This window comes from Cnephaeus nilssonii (assembly GCF_951640355.1).
Source record: "Cnephaeus nilssonii genome assembly, chromosome: 8".
NCBI classification, from domain to species: Eukaryota; Metazoa; Chordata; class Mammalia; order Chiroptera; family Vespertilionidae; genus Cnephaeus; species Cnephaeus nilssonii.
This window is the reverse complement of record NC_137079.1, coordinates 4,855,315-4,878,478: the sequence shown is the minus strand read 5'-3', so window position 1 is coordinate 4,878,478 and position 23,164 is coordinate 4,855,315.

Here is a 23,164-nt window from a genome sequence, read left to right as displayed (position 1 = left end):
CAAGTACACTTGATGTCATGGGAGCTGAGTAAGTCCTGTTTCCCTAAAATAAGCAGATCAATAGACAAAAAGCTGATTGATTGATAGGCAGTTAGACATCCAGATACCACACCCTACAGATGAACAACCAAGCACTGAAGAATACTGTATGGTTTACAGAACATTTCCACATGTTACCTTATTTTATATTAATGACAACACAGAGTACCAACTTAGGCTCAGAAAACCCCTGTTGTGAAAAATGAATACTTACTTCTTTCAAATGGCTTGCAAAGTCAGTGTCAGGCAAATATTTTGTTTTCATCTTTGAGTCCTTAAAATATTCTTTGCAAAGAAAACTTTGAAAAAGTCTTGCTTCACCCTTACAAAGAATATTAGAAGCCCCCAAGATTCACTGCATCACAGTAATGAACACATTCTAATAATTCAGCCAGAGACAGTTCCTAATCTGTGATGTTAAAAGCCAGCGAACAACCTTGATACAATTGGGCGGATGTGGGAAAATAGACTGGACCTTCTCATACGCACATTTTTTCAGGGTTGCACATAATACATTTGGTTCAAATATGGTTAACCTACACAATTTGCCAAATAGAGTGAGCATCTGAATGGGCCAGTGAGTACCTGCAGATACGTTTTTTGGATCAAAAGGATGCTGATCTTTTTCATGGTCATTGTCAACAACAGACTCTAGGATTTACATCTTTCAAAATGTATGACAGTTTGCATATAAAAAAATGGAAATTTTAAAATATTGCATTTCTGCCCTAACCGGTTTAGCTCAGTGGATAGAGCGTCAGCCTGTGGACTGAAAGGTCCTAGATTGGATTCTGGTCAAGGGCATTTACCTTGGTTGCGGGCACATCCCTGGTAGGAGGTGTGCGGGAGGCAGCTGATTGATGTTTCTCTCTCATCGATGTTTCTAACTCTCTCTCCCTCTCCCTTCCTATCTGTAAAAAAATCAATAAAATATATTTTTAAAAATAAAATAAAATATTGTATTTCTATTCCATGAGCAAGAGATTTCTTAAAATTTAAGTTCACTTCGTGCATTTAAAGTGAAGATTTTGTTATTGCCATGCTTCTTTGAGCTCTTGCCTTTCTTTTGCTTATTTTTTTTTAAATTTCCCCATCATATTCTCCTTATTCTTTGATTACTCTGTCACTTCCTTTGACTTTCTTTTCCTGATGCCTTACGCAGGGATTCCTTAGGACATACCCAAGTGTTTCTAAAGCCACATCTCAGAGTAGAGTTTAAAAGGGCTGCATTGTCAACCGAAAACCCATGAGCATGGAGATGAACGTTGTAGGAGCAGACGTCTGGGTTGATATTCATGTAATAGTGACAGATTCCACGGGGCACACCTGGTTAGCCTTAGTACTGACCCGGTGACATTTCCCTCTGGTGTCTGTCTGGCTCCAGGAACACACAAATCTACAAATGTGGCCCATGCTATTCAGATACCCCTAGTCACTGGCCACCCCGTGCCGGAGTTTGTGTCACCATTGCTTAGTATGATCATACAATTAATCGTGTATCATCTTCTTTAAACTTCTTTCCACGCTCTCCCCAAAGACCTGAACGCTCCTCTTTGGACATCAGGCATTCTGGTGAATTATTCTTGCATCCCTCCAAATGCCGGTTTCATTTGCCAGACAAGCTTCATTTTTCTCCTTGGTGTCTTTGGGGACAGATGATGGTAACCAGTGGGTGTAGAATAGTGTTTCATATGCACTGGACATCCACCGTTTTTCTCACGGCCTGACACTCAGTGGCTGTGTCATGGACTCTGCTCACTCGCCAGCTGCTCCTCGGCTTGGGTTACTCCGCAGATGAGGAGGGGATGTTCACAGGCCACCTCTGGCGGGCTGCAGCTGTGGTCTGCGCATATTGTTCTCCTCTGCGAAGCCGGTGATGCCTTCACGCTATGCCTGTTAATTAGAACACGCACGCGCTCCCTGGCACTTAGGAGGAATTGAACAATAGGTATCGGATATTAAATGTGGGGCTGCAGGAATACGCAGAGTGTTAGAGCACCCTGGGAGGGGAGGCAGGGGAATGGAGTACATTTCTGATTTTAAAAACACCAACAGAAATATTTGTTAAAAGAGCATTAGCAGGCAACACCCATGCAGCAAGAGTGGTACAATTTGAGAGGAGAGAGTAATAAATTAATTCCCACAATGGAATCAAAAGTTGCAAACTGTAAACATGGTCCTTAGGAAGATGTGACTGAGGCTTGTAGTCCTAATGGATCGGGAACATAATATGAATTTCTAATGTGATTGGCAAGGTTGGCAAGGGCCTGATGGGATGTCTTTCTATACATTTTGTAACAATAAGACGCAGCTCAAACTTTGAAGTCCCTGTGATTTTAGTGTGCAGCAGCTGAAAAATATGTTGTAGAGTTAATACAACAACTGCAGTAGGACTGTATCATGAATACATAGCTTATATATGGCAATTTATCCAAACCTTGCTGAATTCTATTGGGTAGGAGAAATTGAGTTTTGATAAACACAGTGTTCTTTAAACCCAGAGGTTTAATCTGAATCTTAACAGTGGCCCAGCAGTCCATGAAATATTTATATTGTTTTTCTAAGTATACATTATTTACTGAACAGTCTATAAAGTATTTACATTGTTTCTCTAAATACAGTATACATTATTTACATTTCACTGTACTTTCTCCTGATTCAGGTCTGATAGAATGCTTGGAAATAGCTGTGTCTGAAGAGGTTTAACTGGAAGTTAGACTATCAGCATGTCAGACATCCCATATCAGTCTTGACTTCTCCTTTGGTTACCCACCAAGCATGAGTTGTCCACTTGCTTGGTTGTCCTGGGCAAAATACTGTTTGAATTATGCTCCAGGAGAATGATGCTATCAGCCTGCCTAAGCTAGCACCAGATAGTTGTGCATCTTTATAGAACACAGGGTGCAACTGCTCAGTTATAATAAAACTAGGGGCCCAGTGCACGAATTTGTGCACCTTGAAAGGAACTGTGGGCCCATCCGTCATGCCCCCATCCGGCCCCTCCCACTGTGGCCCCTGGTCCCCTGTCTGCCAGCAGCCCCACTCCCACCATCGCCACCCCTACACGCTGACAGTGCCAGCCCCGCTCGCACCCGCTGATGGCGCGGAGTGATCAGGGGCAGCGCTGGGTGTTGGCAGCGGGTGCGAGCAGGGCCAGCACTGGCAGCAGGTGCGAGCACCGGGTGGGGGACCACAGTGCACAGGAGCAAAGAATTTTCAGTGACCACCAGAGGCTCACCTCGATGACAGTGACTGGTACCCCGCCTTGGTCTGGCACTCCCGCTCACCTGTTCCACCATCCCACCAAGGTTGACGCCTGCCATGTTCTGGGTGCGCCCCTGGTGGTCAGCGCATGTCATAGTGACCAGTTGTTTGGTTGTTCTGCCATTCGGTCTATTTGCATATTAGGGTTTTATATATATAGATGCTTGCTCTCCATGACTTATATATATAGTTTCCTTAACACGTTAAGCACCCAGCCTGCTTTGTCTTCCAGACGGAAAGTATAGTGTCAGTCACCGGTGATTGACGTGGAGCTTAACGTGTTAAAAACCCTCTCAGATATTTAGTATTAAGCACTGATATTTTTAATAAAATAAAATGTAGCTTTTTGTTCCTTAGTGTTCCTAAGGACTGCTAGGTACTAATGTAGTGAAAGCTGTAATTTAACAACTTGCTGCCTGGCCAGTATTGCTCAGTGGTTGAGCATCAACCTATGAACCAGGAGGTCAAGGTTCATATGAACAAAGAGCCTGGGTTGCAGGCTCGATGCCCAGAAGGGGGCGTGCAGGAGGCAGCCAACCAATGATTCTCCTCATTGATGTTTCCATCTCTCTCTTCCTCTCCCTTCTTCTCTCTGAAATCAATAAAATCATATTGTCTCATTTTCGGTTCTTATAAGTGTATTTCTAATAGCACATGATCTCACTCATCTAGGGGAAATAATGAACAACATAGACTGATGAACAAGAACAGACCCAGAAACAAGGAGGCATGGATCAGACTGTCGGGCCTCAGAGGGAGGGTAGGGAAGGGTGGGGGTAAAGAGAAGAGATCAACCAAAGGACTTGTGTGCAAGCATATGAGCCTAACCAGTGGTTAAGGACAACAGGGGGGTGGGGGCATGTGTGGGGAGGGGTGTGGGATGGGAATGGGGGGATGAGGACAAATATGTGACACCTTAATCAATAAAGAAATTTAAAAAAATAAATAAATAAAAATTAAAAATTAAAATTAAAAAAAAAAACATGCTTACATGGGGACACACACTCACGGACATACAAGTATTCAGTGCAATTAAATTATTTAAATACTTTTAAAAACCTTTATGCAATGATGACCAGTTTGAAGTATCCCATGAAATGTTGTAAGTTGATAGCACTCAGGATAACAGAGCCTTTTCTGAATTTCTGCAAAAGAATCACTACTTTTAAGGCTAAAAGAACAGCTTGAAAGTGGCCTCTGAGGTGAGGCCATGTGAGCTGGGCCATTAGGAAGGTGACTCCAGAGCCAGACCGCCCGAGGCCACGCTGAGGTTTCCCTCACTCCGAAGCATTTGGTTATTTGAATGAATTAGAATAAACCAGATTGAAACGGCAGTGGCACCTACAGAACAAGTCCTCTTAATGCGGCATCAGAGGACACACTAAGAACACAGCACCGAGAAGTAAAAGTCAAGCACGTCTCTCTTAAGCTTTAATATTTGATTTGCAAGATAAAAATCATTTTGAAACGGCAAAGACAAATAAAATCCTGCAGTGAAACGGTCACATTCTTTCATGGCTTGCGTGCAGTTTGTCTCCAGTCATTTGTCCAGAAAAATAAAAACAGGCCAGTTCCGTTGTTATGCTTATACAAGACTCACCAGACAACCGTGTTCAATCTTGATGGCGGGTGCTCTCTGACAAAATGTACCCTCTGGCAGAAGTCTCTGCTTCCTGTGTCCTCGGCTCCCTGTTACCTTTATCGAGAGAGGTTGCCTTTGCTCTGGAGGAAGAAGGGGATGGGGTTTCCATCTCTCTCAAGTCTGTCCCTGTCATAGCTTCAGTATGGGTCTCCCTTCGGAACTGGAGTCACTATCAGAAACTCGGTCTTGACCTTTAATGACACTGATGTGGATTCCCACGAAGCCAATGAGTTGATGCGATGAGATCAGTCTTCCTTCTTCTTCAGATCCAGGCCTAGGAGACAACCTAAAATCCCAACTCCTGAATGGGATAGGCTAGGGAAGCATCTCATATGGAGGTGGGGCCACTACCAAATGGAATTATAAGAAGCAAAAGGAAAGCTGAAAAGCTAACTCAATGGACCATTCATTGCCCCAAGGTACCAAGGATCTTTCGACCTAAAATCTTAGGACCTGCCCAGGAAAGTCACCATCAGGGTTACGCCACAATCCCTCACTTCCCTCTAGATTCAGGTTACATTAGTCTCAAGCTTCAATGTCCTCTCTCTAAGTTATGAATGACACAGTATGAATTGTGCTTTCCTTGCATCAGTTGTGTATTTTAACACAGAATGTGGATTTTTGGAATTCACAGAATACATGTAGAATGATTCCACAATTCAAATCATCACATTATAATTTGCTTAAGGATCATCAAATACTTTTGATAAAAATGTAGATTCTTGGGACTTAGCAGAGAAAACACAGTTTGTATAAGCCAATGCTGGTATAGTTAAGTTCGGGTATAGCTCAAAATATGCATGGCTTACAAATTCCCCTTATAATTCTCTTCAGGTGAGCTTACAGCCAGAAACTCCAGAAAACACATTTCATGGATATTAAACCAGAAGTTATAACCTTCAAGACCAATGTGTAATTCTGAAAACTACTGCCAGCTGATACCAGGCAAATAGATTTTGTGCTCTAAAGGAACAATAAATACCAGACATCTCAGGAATGTATCATAAAAAAAATGCTATTACTCTATTTTGTGGTGCTTGCCAGACACTGGAGGGAGGGATGGAGGGAGAGAGGGAGGGAGCATGGCAAGGAAGAAGGGAGGGAGGGAGAGAAGAGAAGGTAGGAGGGAAGGAGCAAGCAGAACTGTTGGTTAATAGAGAGTTTCAATTTTTCAAGTCAAAAAGAGTTTTAGAGATTAGTTGTACAACACTTTGAATGTTCTTAACACTTTTGAACTGTACACTATAAAATGGTGAAGAGGGTAAATTGTCTTATGTATATTTTACCACATTAATTTTTTTTAAATCTCTAGTGCATACACATCATTGAGCTTTGCAACATAGGTCAGCGTTTCTAAAAAATAAAAACAAACAAACAAAAATAAAAACAACAACACAAAACTATAGTAGATCTAGGAAATAAAATCAGAAAAATGTAAATAAAATATTTTTAAAAGATTGTAGAATAAAAAGAAACTGAAATAAGGCAACCAAAAGCAAAAATAAATGTGTGGCTCAATCAATCTTAACATGCTTCTGTGCAGAAAACCATCAACAAAGTAAAAAGGCAGACCACTGAATGGGAGGAAACATTGAAAATCATGTATCTGATATGGGGTTACAATCAAAGCTATTTAAAGATCTCATACAACCCAATAGCAAGCAATGAAATATAAAACAACAATGTGATTAAAAATGAGCAGAATATCTGAATAGACATTTTTTCCAAAATAGACATATAGGTGGCCAAGAGTTACATGAAAAGATGGTCAAGATCATTCATCATCAAGGAAATGCAAAAGCAAAATCACAATGAGATATCACATCACACATACTAGAATAGCTGTCATCAAAAGGGCAAGGAGTAAGTTTTGGCAAGGATGTGGAAAAAAGGGAACCCTTGTGTACCATGGGCAGGATGCAAATTGATGTGACTACTATGGAAAACAGTATGGAGGTTACTAAAAGAATTAAAAATAGAACTGTCATATGATCCAGCAATTCCATTTCTGGGTATTTTTCTGAAGAAAATGAAAACACTAACTAAAAAAGACATATGCACCTCTTATTCTATGTGGAATATATATATATATTTTATATATATATAAAAGCCCAAGCAACCATTAGGACCGAACTACCGGAATGACCAGAATGACCAGAATGACCGGTCAACAACCAGTCACTATGATGTGCACTGACCACCAAGGGGCAGATGCTCAATGCAGAAGCTGCCCCCTGGTGGTCAGTGCGCTCCCATAGGGGGAGCGCCGCTCAGCCAGAAGCCGGGCTCATAGCTGCCGAGCGCAGCTGCAGTGGCGGGAGCCTCTTCCGACTTCACAGCAGTGCTACTGAGCAGCAGCAGTGCTACTGAGCAGTGGCAGGCAGGCACAGCGGGCCAAGATGAGGGCAAGTGGCGTGGTGCCAGCTCAGGCTCCTCCCTGGCCGCCTGCCACTTGGCACACTGCTATATCCCTCAGGGGATGTCCAACTGCCTATTTAGTCCTGATCCCCGGGGATCGGGCCTAAACCGGCAGTCGGACATCCCCAGAGGGGTCCTGGATTGTGAGAGGGTGCAGGCCAGGCTGAGGGCCACTGTCCCCATGCCCTCCCTCCCCGCCCCCCGTGCATGAATCTGTGCACCGAGCTTCTAGTTATTTATAATAGCCAGTATAGTATATGGAAACAACACAGGGGTCCATTGGCACATTAATGAATAAAGAACATGTGGTATATATGAATACCACTCATCCATGAAAAAGAGGAAAATCTTGCCATATGCAACAACATGGATGGACCTTGAAGGCATTATGCTAAGTGAAATAAGTCAGACAGAGAAAGACAAATACCATATGTTCTCACTTATATGTGAAATCTAAAAACAATTTAAAAAAATAAGCCCATAGATACAGAGAACTGATTAGTTGGTGGCAGAGTTAGGGGGTGGGCAACATGGGTAAAGGGGGTCAAAGGATACAAACTTCCAGTTTCAAAACAAGTCCAGTGGAGATAATGTACAGCATGATGAAAAATAATTTAAAAAACGGATCATCACTGGCCGGTTTGGCTCAGTGCATAGAGTGTCAGTCTGCGGACCGAAGGGTCCAGGGTTCCATTCTAGCCAAGAGCTCCATACCGCCATTGCAGGCTCCTCCCTGGCCTGGGTCCTGGTCAGGGTGTGTGTAGGAGGCAACCAATCGATGTGTGTCACTCACACTGATGTTTCTCTCTGCCTTTCTCTCTCTTCTACTCTCTCTAAAAATCAATGGAAAGGTATCCTTGGGTGAGGATTAAAAAAAACAAACAAGTTCAGATGGGGGATGGGATCAACATTTTTAAAATCTTAAAGGTTGGAGTGAAATGATCATAAACTTACCAATTTAGAATTCGTCATTTGGAAAGTAAACAGTAAATTAGCATCATACTTTGTGAAATAGTTAGAACCGATAGGATAGTCACAATCTATATCCTGAGACTGAGATTGGGGCCAGCCACACTGGAGTATATTAGCGCAATGGAAAGTGATAACTGAAAAGCAATTCGTTATTATCATTTTTACTATCATGTAAGGTGATGACTAGGGATCTCCGCTATGTAGTCTGGGGTAGCATGTGCAAACTGCAGAACTGAAGGGCGCGGTGCTTGCCTGAGGGAGGATGAATTAGCAGAGAGATACAAATTGCTTGGTGGACCCCTGAGCCAAACTTAGTAGTTATTATTGTATTGACCTATTATCAATTACTTATTTACAATATTGAAACTTTATGTTGCTTAGGCACTAAACAAAATAAATCTCAGATCACATGATATGTTCATCGACTAATGGGATTTTTCTTGATACGATAGGAATGCAATGGAAATTGAGGAAGCAGGCATTCCAGGGATGTCTATTTCGATGCCTTGGAGCCATCCATTTAATGTCTCTTTTTCTGAATTGCCTTAAGCGTGTTTGGCACAGTTTTCAATTGGTTTCCATGTTGGCAGCTCTAGGGTCACTTGTGTACCTAGGCAAACATCATTTACATCGCCGTCTTTCTTTTTCCTCACACCTAATCTTCCCAGGTTTATTGAAGTCGGGTTCCTTTATGGAGGCCCATCTTACTCAGTATTGGAACAAATAATAATAGAATTCATCCCCCCGTTTATTCTCTATCTTGTCCTCAGCTGCTGAGGACAAGGTGGATTTCAGGCTATTAATACTGCTAGTAAGAGTACTATTAATACTTAAAGAACATGCCCTATATCACCAACAAGGACTGCAGAAAGATCACCTAATTGAATAGTCTCAACAAGTTTACTAGGTGAGAACTACTGCCCCTACTTTAAATTTAGATTGAAGAACACCTGACTAAGCTCACATGGATTGTGTACAGGGTCTAAGATGTAAAATCAGAAGGTGAATTCCAGTTCCCTCACTCTCTAGCACCACACGGCAGCTGGAAGCCAGTCTTTGCCTGAGGACTCCTTTCCCTGCCAACCTCCCGCCTCTCAGCCTGGATCTCTGTTAAGCTGTGATGGTTCAGGGCAGGCATGCGGTCCAGGCTGTCCTCCCAGCTCCACTCTCCAGCCGGAGAGAGTCACTGCTCCTCCTTAGTCATAATCAGCTCCCTAATTCAGGTCTTGCTTCTCTGCCTTTGGTCTCTAAGCTGCACAAGGGAATGTGATCCACTTCTTTTTTTAAATATTTGTATTAATGTCACAGAGAAGAAGGGAGAGGAAGGGAGAGATAGAAATATCAATGATGAGAACAAATTATTGCCTGCCTCTTGCACGCCCCCTACTGGGGATCGAGCCCACAACGTGGGCATGTGCCCTGACAGAAAATCAAACCCTGACTCCCTGGTTCATAGGTCGAAGCTCAACCACTGAGCCACACAGGACAGGCAGGATCCACTTCTTATCTAGACCATTGCTTCTGCCATCTTGTTGCAAATGGTTGTTACAGTTTGAAGACATTTTTCCATTGGTTTCTTCCAGTTGACCTGGGGAAATGAGACAGTGTTTACCAACATTATTCCAGGTGATTTTAGGACGTTTGCTGTTATCCATTTACTTATTCCAACAAATTTAAATAAGTCAAAATCACAGATTTGAACAACTTTATACCAGTGACCTTGTAAACCTAAACAGAAACAAACAATATTTAAAAGGAATGGAAAATTTAGTAAAACTTTACTCAAGAATAATTTAAAAATTGGAATAAACAAATAATGAGAAACAGAAGCTACTTAAGCAAACTACCCACTGCTGTACATGTCTAGTTCTGGTAACACCTTGAACTGTTGTCTCTGTGTATTTCCTTCAAGTGCTTGATGCTCATATCTGCATGCTGGGAGGGCTCTCTTAGTTATCGCACCCATTGGGCAACATCTTTATTCCATATGGTTTGGTTTTTATCTGTCTTTGAAGCAAAAAGGTGTAATTTAAAAAAATATATGTTTTTCTTGATTTGAGAGACAGAGAAAGAGAAACATCCATGTGAGAGAGAAACATCCATCAACTGCCTCCTGCACTCACCCCCAACCAGGTATCAAGCACACAACTTGGGCACGTACCCTGACCAGGAATCAAACCGGTGACCTTTTGGTGCACAGGACAAACCTCTACCAACTGAGCCATACCAGCCAGGGCAAGAAGGTGTAAATGTTTACCATGGGTCCAGTCCACTATAGTGACATCAGATCTTCAGAGTTATTTACTCTGAGGTTTCTAAATGTTTTCAGTATGCTTAATCTGTACCAGGTTTCTCCAGTGTTGTTTGCATTAAGTGCATTTCAACACAGATTACTCCATATTTTGGAGTAATTATTGACAGCTCCCTAAGTAATATTTACATAATTTATTTAAGCAATGCTGATGCAGACCTTTTCTACACATTAAAAATTTCACCAGATTTTGAACAGCTGCATTTCAGTAGAATTTACCAAGAAAAGACGAGTTCAGAGCCAAGCATGTGTATATAACATATCCTCTTTAGAAATTCACAATTCACCCCAGCTCTATGGAAACTAGAGAAGCCTTCCAGTGAAAAAACCTATTTGACTTTCTTTAAATTCATTGACTGCTTATCTGGCCAAAGGATTCTCCATTTATTTCAAATAACCCCTTTAAAATAGTATGTGGGAAATAGTGTTATCTTTAAAAAGTATTCAACAATTCAACACACATGAGACACGCTTCCTTTAATGGAACTTCATCTCTCGATGAATCTCCTTCTGCTTTTCTCTCAAGTTTGTTAATCTATACTAATAATAGACTATACTAATAATGACTCCCTGGTTCATAGGTCGAACCTCAACCACTGAGCCACACGGGACAGGCAGGATCCGCTTCTTATCTAGACCATTGCTTCTGCCATCTTGTTGCAAATGGTTGTTACAGTTTTAAGACATTTTTCCATTGGTTTCTTCCAGTTGACCTGGGGAAATGAGACAGTGTTCGGGACACCAGCACAGTAACAGTAACAACCAGCAGGCTGCGTGGGGAGACCAGGCTGGCCGGGGGGTTAGTGAGGGATGATCAAACGATTGAACAGCAGGCTACGTCGGACAACCAGGCCAGAAGGGGGTTAGTGAGGGATGACTGAACAGCAGGCTGCATGGGGCAACCAGGCTGACGGGGTGGGGGGGCAGTAAGGGGTGACCAGGCTGGCAGGGGGACAGTTGGGGGTGACGAGGCTGGCGGGTGGGACAGTTGGGGGTGACCAGGCCAGCAGGTGGGACAGTTAGAGGTGATCAGGCCAGCAAGCATAGGCAGTTAGGGTTGAACAGGCTGGCAGGGGGGGGAGGGGGGGAATCAGGTCTAAACTGGCAGTCGGACATACCCTGAGGGGTCCTGGATTGGAGAGGGTGCAGGCTGGGCTGAGGGGACCCCTCGTGCATGAATTTTGTGCACCGGCCTCTAGTTTACTCATAAATCTCAGACAATGTAACCAGCATAACCAGCATCTGCGAGGAAATTACTTACAATGAAAATATGCTCCACGTCTGTATTCCCGAGGGCCTATTTTAAAAGGTGTTCTGAAAAATAGCACACACACGAAAAAGATATGGGGTGGTATTAGGAATACTGGTGACCAAGAACATTGCATTCATAGTACGAGATGGTTATTGATGTCTCTGATGCCTTTTGTGTCTTCGCTTTTCAACAGGAACAATGAGTCTTGTTGAAAGATAGTTCCTCTTTACAAATTTTAGTTGGTCTTCTGAGAAGATACCCCCAAAGCTTAGAGCAATCTGATAGGAAGGCTACCAGCAGCTGTGAGAGGTTCTGTTCTCCGTCTGATGTAAGTAAACTCTTCACTTCTTCAGGAGGAAACAGCCTCTCCTTCAGGCAGGGTGGGTGCTGCGGGTGCTTAGATGCAACGCTGAGTGGTGAGGCTCTACCCCTACCTGCCCGGTGGCCATCGTGCTGGAGACCCCGGTGCCATCTCCCACCTGGGGGGCTCGGGCCAGACGCAGCAAAGGAGCTGAATGTTCAGTGAGGGAAATGCCAAGGATGAGCCCCCACACATCATACACACCATCCCCCAAGGTGAGCATGCTGAGCCCACCACGCTCTCACCTACTGTTTCCTCCTGCAGCTTGGCTTCAGAGGGTCTTCTTCTTCACCTTGACAATCATCACCTATAGCTACTGCCATGTGTCCAACAGTCATCTCTTATTCATAACCAAACATCGCTTCTCCAAGCAGCCAAATAAGCCTTTATTATCTGTAAAGCCATCTGCATGGGGGCCAGGTCCACCCCCAGAGCGTGGACGCTTGGATAGCTGCCTGACTGTAACGCAGGCTCCTGTGTGTCATTGACTCTCAGATGGACAGGACACGTGCAGGAGGGGCTGAGAAGCAGAGGTTGGTGGGGAGAGCCGGTGTCTGTGAGGGGAAGACTGCACACATAGCCTCTCAGCCGCGGAGTGTCCGTGCCCGGGGGAAAGGCTCAGTGCTGTGCACAGATGTGGGCCACGCTTGCCAAGGACGCATATGCTGCGGCTGGGGGACGGTTTGTTTCTGCAGTTGGGCATCTGGAAGGCAGAATCCCCGTTCCGCGGGGAGGACAGGACGGGAGGCCTGTGAAGGTGGGGAAGGAGAGGGTGTCCACACGGCACGGAAAATCCACGTTGTGCAGAGGTGGATTTCCAACGTCATTTTAACGGAGAGGGGATGGAGTTCATTCCTGTGCCTTTTGCTTACACATTTTGAGTGAATACAGACCCTCTGTCCCGTGGAAACAAAGCAGCTACATGAGATGACCTAACATCACAGAGTATCAGGTGCATGAACTCTTCTTTTTTTTATTTAGGAGATTTTGAATCTGAAAGCCAAAAGGCTGTAAAGACAGTCAGTACAGCACATTGTTTTTTTTTTCATGTTGGTTTTGATGTTTCCCTTTCATGATTTCTGCACTCCATCTTATTTTTCTTAATACAGAATACACCTAATAAAAATCATTGTCCACTTTTTGTTGGCTTCCAGGTGATCTGATATGAAATGTGGCCCACCGGGTCACTGCATGGGAAGCTCGGATGCTCGTTTGGAAATGACTTTGGGTACCAAGAAAAAGGGAGTGGGAAGGAAGGGATGTGGACCGATATAGTGAGCCGCACAATGAGCTGGAGAGGAGCCATAGTTGTGTGAATGGGAGGTTAACAGACACATTCAAACTGGTGGAAAACACACACAGCCAAACCAAAAACTCACCCCCTGTGTTTCACGTAGCCCCATGATAGTGGCAGAAACGCGCCCCCTTGAAAGAGATGCTGAGCTCACGTGATTCTGTGAGGAGCACCTGCAGGTATCTAGAATGTATTCCAATGTTCACCTTTTGACTGTGGTACTCTAGTGGCTAATTAATAGCACTTAAAATCTCCTGTGATCATTGTATCAGCTCCTCAGTCACAGGCCAGGATACCTGCTTGAAACAGCTGGGCATTGCATGGTGAGAAATCTGGGGATAATGCCTGCAGAGGGTCAGACGACCCTTACCCCTGGCCCTACCCCTGCTGTAGATAGAGATCCCGTGGTTTTTAATTACAGCAGAGGCTGCCACACTGGTAATGAGTTCCCCATCTGCCTTTGGTTTCCAGTTCACATGGATAGTGGAGGTGAGAGCAGGTTACATTTTTCTCTGGCTGTGTTTACATGCCGTCAACACAACTCATCTCTTCAGTCAGTTCTGGGGAAAGCCAGCTAGGTAACGTGCTTGTTGCCAGGTAGCAAGCAGTTGACAGAATTGTCACCTCTGACCAGCTTCATATTGTGAAAAACATAATTGCATTCGGTAGATTATTTCAGCTCCTCTCTCCCTCTCCTCCCATGACTATTCTCCATGTATTTTGTTCAGAGTCGGTTCTCACAGCAGCTAATTAATTGCAACACATGTTATAATTGTTATTTTGTGTTCACATGTGTCCTAGCATGATAACTTTGTGGGGCCAGAAAGGCAGATCGTGGTGTCCCCATTGTGCAGATTAGAAAATATTGACTCAGATGGAAGACAAATAACTTCTACTAAGTCATTTAACAGAAGCAGAACGTGGGTCATCTGACTTCTAGTCCAACACACACACATACTCACACACACACACACACACACACACACAATCTTATCCTTTAAATAACTCTGTACAACCCTTTCCATCATGGAAAATCAGATTTCAATTTGTCTATTGATATTCAAAAGACAACTTATATAACACTAAATATGCACCTTGTAAAATTATTTTTTTAATTAATTGACCAGTTAGAAATATATTAATATGCCTAATAAAGTATTTGCTTTGTTAAGTGTGTGAAAATACAAACATTTTCTTGATAAAATGCTTTTACAGAGTCACATTTTTTTACATTTCTGGGTCTAAATACAGGGTCTAAATAGCTCTCCATCTAGTTATTACTAAGGTTAAGTGATTATCAATAGTTAAAATCATTAAAACTGCATTTAGTATTCATGTGAAGGGTAGACAAGTAGGATAGTAAATTTAAAGAAAGTGAGGAAATAAAAAGATTTTCAAATTCTACAGGTAAAAACCAAATCTAATTTCACCAAGCTGACGACCTCTTCTTTCCATAAAGCTTTCTCTATAAGAACTAGACATTTAAATCATGTTTCTGTGGCAACTTTCCCACCTGGTTCGCAGAAGACCTGCGGGTGAGGGCACAGCTGGGTGCCCCTTGCTCAGGTTGGAGTCTACATTAGTGACCTAGGTGTAGACACCTACAGTTCTTGGTTATTGTTGTTGCTATTATTTTTTTAACTGGAGATTCTATTGAAACTCCCCTCTAAAATTCGGTGTTTGGATATTTTTCTAGGGGTCGGGTAGAAAACATTTCTAAGGCGCAGAGAACATGCCTCTTTTGGAACACAGTATCGAAGTGTTATTGTGTTTCTCTCTTAGCATTTCTGCTTTCCAGCAGAAAGCAGCCATGCAGCCTATCTGTAGGTACATGCGGCGATGCTGGTGTTCAATGACCTCTAACTGTCCCCAAGGGCAAGGTTAAAGTTGTGTTCGGGAGTCTTTCCCTCTTTATCCCCTTGTCAGCCTTTCTCACATGTTACTTATGTATGAAGACTATAGGTTGTGAGTAATACATGATTTATCTATGCTGCCAAAGGCTGTTGCCAAAGAAAATTTTTTATCTAAAGCCATGTAGAGCCCAGCCAGTGTGGCTCAGTGGTTGAATGTCGACCTATGAACCAGGAGGTCACTGTTCAATTCCTGGTCAGGGCACATGCGCAGGTTGCGGGCTTGATCTCCAGTGTGGGGCATGCAGGAGGCCGCCCATTAATGATTCTCTCTTATCATTGATATTTCTCTCTCTCTCCCTCTCCCTTCCTCTCTGAAATTAATAAAAATATATTTAAAAATAAAATAAATCTATGTTGAAGTATGAATATGTGGCATATTACTGTTATCTGTGTAAACTTTTTTAACCTCCTAACTTCATGGGTGGAGGTTTGTCAGTATAAAATTATAACACATCTTTATCCTCAGAGTTTAATTTTAGAAATCCTTATATATATAAACAGAGCAAAATAGAAACTCCAATTTCCTACCAGTACTCTTACTATGTTCTTATTATACTACAATTAAAGTCCCTGAGAAAAGACATGACCGTCTGCCTGGTGAGTATATACTGTCTTCCCATCTAAGCCATGTGATCTGTCACTGTTATAGGCATCTATAATAATAATAAAAGCATAATATGCTAATTAGACCAGACATCCTTCCAGGTGACCTTCTGGATGAAGCCGGGGCTACAAGGGAAGCCTGGGTCCCAGGTACTGGAGGGAAGCTGGTGCCGGCAGCCGGGGGAAGGAAGGCCTACTCTTGCATGAATTTCATGCATCGGGCCTCTAGTTTGAGATATGAAGGCTAGTGGGAGATTTGCTTGTCAAAAGAAGGCAATGTGTGACCTCTCCCTATAGCTATCCCCGAAACCCATTTTTTAGAAAAATGTTAAATGCATTAACCTTGTTCTGATCTTGGCACATCTCTGCAAAGCCATTCTCGGGCAGGGATAATTGAAAGGTATGAATTTTTATATAGGCTTAGCTGTTGAAGTATTTTTCCTGAGGCAAAGCCAGAGGCTAAGCCTGTGTCACCCATTGCCCAACCAGAACTGTGGGCTGGCTCAATGCCTCAGCCCAGTGATCCAGGGATGAACGAGGGCTCATGAATTAGTTCTTGTTATAATTTATGTCTCTTTTTGTCTTCATTTTTACTTACTCTGCACATATTCCTGGTTATGAAAGTTGGGTCTGCTTCTAAATTTCAGCTTTAATCTAGGAATACATAGACAATGTTAACTTGATGTTTTTTAGGGTATTTCTTTTTATGTGTCAATCCTGTAATTTAGGGTTACTAGTAATATATGTCATGGCAAAATACTCTTCAGATAGAATTAAATGATACTCCTAACAGGTACGATTAAGATAGCCCACACAGTGTGGATCAGTTCAGCAGAAGGAGCACAAATATTCTAAGACATTCTAATTTATTTTTTATGTCTTCATCATGGAGTGAAAAATGGTAATGGTACGTTTTAGAAATTATTTTTTAAATCTCTACTTGCATATGAAAACAGAATGGAGATATACATTTTTATTCTGCTTTGATTTTGCCAGTGCATATATTCTACAACCTGTATCTAGAGAAGTCGGGACAAAGTCAAGTCTGGATTTGGAGGTAGTTACAGAGCTTTTTCTGGGGGACAGAAGTACCCACACAGCTTGCCTTCATGGTCGCTGTAATGGAGGCCTCAGCAAGGCCATGGTGAGTTGTGTCTAAGGCCTTGGTTGCTAAGGGACATCAGGGAATGCATTGCACAATTCCTTATTGAACTCTCACCTGGCCTGCAGTTGGTCTTGGAGCCACTGGTGACATCTAGTTACCATCCAGTTTACCCTACACGTGATACTGAATTTTTGGGCTGGAACCCGGATCCTTTGTCTGCCTGAATCAAAGAATGAATCCAGGGACAGAAAGTGGTTTAGCAAAGGTGGAGATTTATTGAAGAACAAGTACAGACTCCCCCGTGGGGAGGGGGAAGAGTCCCACTGAGTTCCCCTTCCCTTTGGCTTATAAAGGCTGCAGATCCTGGTGCCTGGATATCCCCTCTGATTGGTCACTATCCCCTTAGACTGGTTACTATAGTAACTCCTGGGCTCAGAGGTCGAACCTCACATGGGATATGTGAGATTCTCTCCCCTCCTTCCCTATTGTTCCCCTATTCCTTCCGGGCTTTCTTCTCCTCCCTCTGAATGAAGGGCTTCCTTCTCTTTATTTTGTAATTATAGACCTTTCTTGGTACTTCCAGTTGCCTTGTCTTATGGAAATATACCTGTTGCTGCTTCCTTGTCTTATGGAGATGTAACTGCACCTGGCTTCCTTGTGTAAAGAAAATGTACCTTCTCCCAGTCTGTGGCTTAGTAGTTGAGCATCAACCCATAAACCAGGAGGTCACAGTTCAATTCCTGGTCAGGGCACATGCCCAGGTTGTGGGCTCCATCCCCAGTAGGGGTTGTGCAGGAGGAAGCCCATCGATAAGTCTCTCTCATAGATCTTTCTATCCCTCTCTCCCTCTACCTTCCTCTCTGTGACATCAATTTAAAACAAACAAACAAACAAACAAACAAACAAAAAAACAAACAACAACAACATATAAAATCATTTTTAAATATTTCCTACCCAGTCAGGCTCTTGCTACACAAAAGGAAGACATCATTCAAGTCTGCTCTGAGTCCATTTCAGAGTGATTTGCTTTATATTAAGAAAAAATTGTTCTACATTTTTAAAATGTGGATGCTATACTTGCCCACTTACTGGCATTGGAGCAGATTTTACTCAATGACCATTTATTTATTTATTCACCATCCAGCAATCATATAATGAGTGCTTATTATGTGCAGGGCATTATTAAGTGTTGGGGAGCTTGCTGTGAAGCACAGAATCTGCATGTTGACAATGTGCCCCTCTCTTAATGAGCCTACAATTAGGATTATTTTAGGAGAAATAGAGCTTTGCCGTCATAAATTATCTTGGGTAATAATCGGGTAGAGGAGGGGACACTGTCTTTCTCAGTCATGATCTTACTCTGACTTTACTGCTGTGCGATGTAGCTTAAGAGTTGGGGGAGGAGTTTAGCTGTTATTGTTACTGTTATTATTTACCAATGGAACCGTCAACCCAAGTTGAATAGTGGGTGGAATCAAGGTAATAAATAAAAATAATAATAACAAATGGATGTAAATGGAATTACTTAGAAATTGAAAGAATGTTTGAGAAGCTGGGTGGGATGTTTTAGTTGAGGTGTGGCTTCATGGACTTAAACCTACACACAAACCCTCTTCTTAGGGATACATTAGCTCTATTTATTTGCCAAAACATATCAAATCTGCAAGGGAATGGGATGCACACATGGCAGGTCCAGATGAAGCACATGTTAACGTAAAAAACCATTGAAACCTGTAAAGAATTTTTGTGAGTTTATTTGAGCCAAACTGTCTACATATGCAGGGAAAACTAACCTCAATGAGTTGAGATAATGTTCCAGAGAATGGCAGGTTACATCTGTATTTATACTTAGATGGGACATAGGTGGGTTACTGAAATCCATTGGTGACAGACTAGAGAGGTGGAGAAAGCAAAGCAGGGAAACCCCTGGGATTGGATAAAAAGTGAAATGATGGACACATACTTAGGTGGGTGCAGGAACAATTAACATAACAATGAAGGAGTTTGTGTTCTCTGTCCTGGCGCCCAGCACATTAGGTTGTGCCCCAAGAGGTCCAGAAAAAGGGAAGTTACAAGTTACCCAGACATTTCAAGGGAATTTTATTATAGATGCAAAAAGACCAATAGGCTCAGTTAAGGTAAAGGTTGACCTTGAAGCCATACATCAACTAAAACATCCCACCCAGCTTCTCAAACATTCTTTTAATTTTGAAGTCATTCCATTTACATCCATTTGTTATTATTATTTTAATGTATTACCTTGATTCCAAGGTCGGCCTAGGAGGTGACTACCCACCATCACTGCGTTTAAAGTTTAATTTCAGACCATCCTTTGTGGTGACTGTAGGTCTCTGAGTTTGCAAGACCGGCCATGCAGGCCTCCCCTGAGCTTGTCAGGTCAGCATGTGGCCCCTTTGGTCCTCACACAGTTCCATCCGGCTTCCTGGTCAGCAGGTATGTACAGGAGGCCTGTGACCCAAGGGTCCACTGCTTGATGGGGTGGAGTCTCTCTCAGCCAGGTGCCCTGCAGTCACCTGAGATGTGTGAGGTCTCCTGGACACTAACTCTACTCTTACCCCCTCCTCCGCCCTCAGTGTAGGAATGTGGCTTAGCTTTGTGTGAGAACACGATAGAACAGCACTTGTAAATTGATTGGAAAATGAATTATATAAAACGCTAACATAAAAATATGTTATATATGTGAAATAGCAGCATGAGAAACTCTACAGAATCCATCCTCAGTGAAACAACCATAACGGGAGGAAATTATTAAACTAACACTTTGGGAGCCTCTGAAAATTGTCCTAAGAGCACACAGCAAGTGAAGAAGAATGTATTGAAGAAAATATAATACAGTTTAATAATAACAGTAAGATCGTGGCATTTGAGGGAGAGCATGTTCTCTCCTCCCAACTCTCAGCTTAGACTGACAGGCAGCTCTGCTCTGGGCACAGCAGAGGTTACATTGTCTTGTGGAAATGTAACCTCTGCTCTGTAGCCCTGTGTTTGTTTTTTTCCATGGACCCTTAATTTTTAAAATTTCCTAAACTTGCCAATATCCCCCTAAAAATTCCTATTTCACTGGGTATGTGCCCTGAAGGGCATACTGTTGACTGTGAGCTGGTGGGAAAAAGGAGCCCCAGCTTCTTGGCCACGTGTGCCCAGAGCAGAGCTGCCTGTCAGTCTAAGCTGAGGAAGGGAGAAGGTACATTTCCATAACACAAGGGGGCCAGGTGCAGTTACATTTCCATAAGAGAGGAAGAGGCAACAGTTACTTTTACATAAGATAAGGGAACTGGGAGTAACCAAAGGTCTATATTTACAAAATAAAGGAGGAAGAAAGCCCAGAGGGAATGGGAGGACAATGAGGGAGGAGGGCCTCACACTTCCCATGTGAGGTTTGACTTTTGAGCTCAGGAGTTGCTATAGTGACAAAATCAAAGGGAATATTGGCCAATCAAAAGGATATCAGGACACAGGGACTTGCAGCCTTTATAAGCCATGGAAACAGGAATTCATGGGGGACTCTTTCCCCTCCCCACGTGGGAGTCTGTGCTTTGAGATTCTTTCCCCTTCCCCACGTGGTAGTCTGTACTTGTTCTTCAATAAATCTCCACTTTTGCTATACCATCTTCTGTCCATAGATTCATTCTTCTTAGACTCTGACAGACAAAGAATCCGGGAACCATCCTGCCCAGGGGAACACTGGGTGTTACAGTCCAGAAATCCCATATCTCCAGTATTTCTTGTCCCTCCCTCAAGCTGTGTTTCAGAGGCTAAAATCCAGGCAAGTGTGGCCTAAAAGAAGGGGGACACCCTTTCTCCGCCAGCCCCCACTTACAGGGCATATGCTCCACCTTAGGCATGGCAGGCCAAGAACACAGGGGTCTGCCCTGTCCCAGCTCCTAGGGCAGAGTGCCACCAGAGTGAGGAAGCCAAGCCCAGAGGCCACTGCCCTGCCCAGCACCTTGTTCCTAACACAGGGTATTTCCCCCGAGAGAAGCAGGCCATTGCCCAGCCCCTGGAGCCAAAGCAGTGTCTTAGCGACTTTTCCCAAGGGAAGAGACGGGTCCTAAGACAGAATTCTGAATCTCTCTCCACAGGAGCCCACTTTACTTAGAGAAGAATATGGGGAAATCCACGCCAAAGGACTGTGTAGGAAACAATGAACCTTTGGGTAGCAAACAATTAGGAGGAGACTGTTAGTGTCAGAAAGAGAGCAAGATAAACTATAGACCTTCTAGTTCACCAATGATGTTACAGAAAACCGAAGAAGAACAAAGCAATACCAGAGAGATGGAGTTACATTTATTACGCGCGGGTCCAGAGGAAAATGTCTCTCAAATTCTGGGCCCCAACATGCAGGAATTCTCCCTATTTATATGATTTTTACCTTCTTTGTCTCCCAAATATAGAGTGTTTCCGGCCCCTTTTGCAAGTTCTTAAAGAGCCCGTATGTACTGGGTTCTTGAGACCTCAACCAGAGGCCTGGCCTGGCGCCAGCACTGATAACCTTGTCTGGGGAAGGTTCAATGGCCCCTCTGAAGTGGGAGTAGTCTTAACAAGCAAGAATTTACAGAAACCAAATAGCAGGGCTAAAATTTCAAACAGCAGTTTTCATATAAGATGGATGCTTGAATAAGAACCAGAAAATAAATAATCTTTATGAACTGGCCGAAGATACTGTTCCTGCAAAGAGGCCCAAATGTAATCCAATTTGGATCTGTAGTAATTTGTACCACAAGCCATTGTTGAAGACGATTGGGTGTTATTTATGGACACCCCAGTTGAAATATGAGCTCATGTTCAGGCTTAGTACCTTGATAGAGTAAAACCCGAATCAATGCTGTGGTATTAGGTTCAACATTAAAGATGGTAAGAATTATCTATGGTAATTTATTTAGAAATAAGAAATAGTTTGTGCAGCAGAAAAGAAATATAGGATCCTTTACAACTTAAGATACTTATAGAGTATATAAAATATTGAGTGTTTCTATTAGTATTTTGCGAATTGTTTTGGTTACTTTCAGTTCATCATTGACATTTTTTGTTATTACCGAAATCTAACTGGAACTGTCCACTTCTGAGGGAATTTGAGATGAGAGCATGCTAAGATGGTAGTGGGGAAAAGAGAATTCTGTAACAAGTAGATGAGATGATAGTGTTATTGACAAACTTTGAGGGATATAAATAGACGGGTATAACTACACCCAGGAAAAGAGTGACATTCAGGAAAGTGGTTATAAATATTTCCTTAATTTCTAAATTAATAAAAAAGCAAAACAAAGTAGATCAACTGTCTACATTTGGGAAAATCAATAGTATTCTCTTAATAACGATCCTCTTTGAATTCCAAAGTCCCTTATCATGTATACTGTATCTTTCATGTTCATATCTCGACCTTGGATAAATTGCCTAAACTCTGTTTATCATAATGTCATCTTTAATAAAACTGTAATAACATTTACCTCACAGAATTGCCCTAAAATTTTTCCTTTGATTGAGTATAAAAGTGTCTTCCATCCATTTCTAACTGATGCCAAAATAACAGATTGACTTAGCCATTGTAATAAAGAACCTGTCAATTCAATAACATGATAAAAGTTGCTATTTTAGCTTGTCACCTTTGAAAGCTCATTGATTTTATTTTCACTTTTTAATAAACTATAATGCTAGATCACACTTAGGGTTTGTGTTTAACTTATCCAAACTGGCACTGTACACATGTAAGAAATTTCTGTGTCTTCCAAGTCTTTTAAGACTGAATGGATTAATGAAAATCAGATATCAGTTAATTTGTGATTTGTACTTTTATTCACGTTTCAATTTTTGTCTCAATTAATTCCTTACTAAAGACATCGCATTTTGTTTGTGCCTGAGAGACAATCACACAGGAACACCATTTGGGACTATTCATGAAAGAGAAGGAAACCTGAATCTTGTTAAGATGAAAAATGTGGCATTTAGCTCCACCAATTAATATGGCAGCA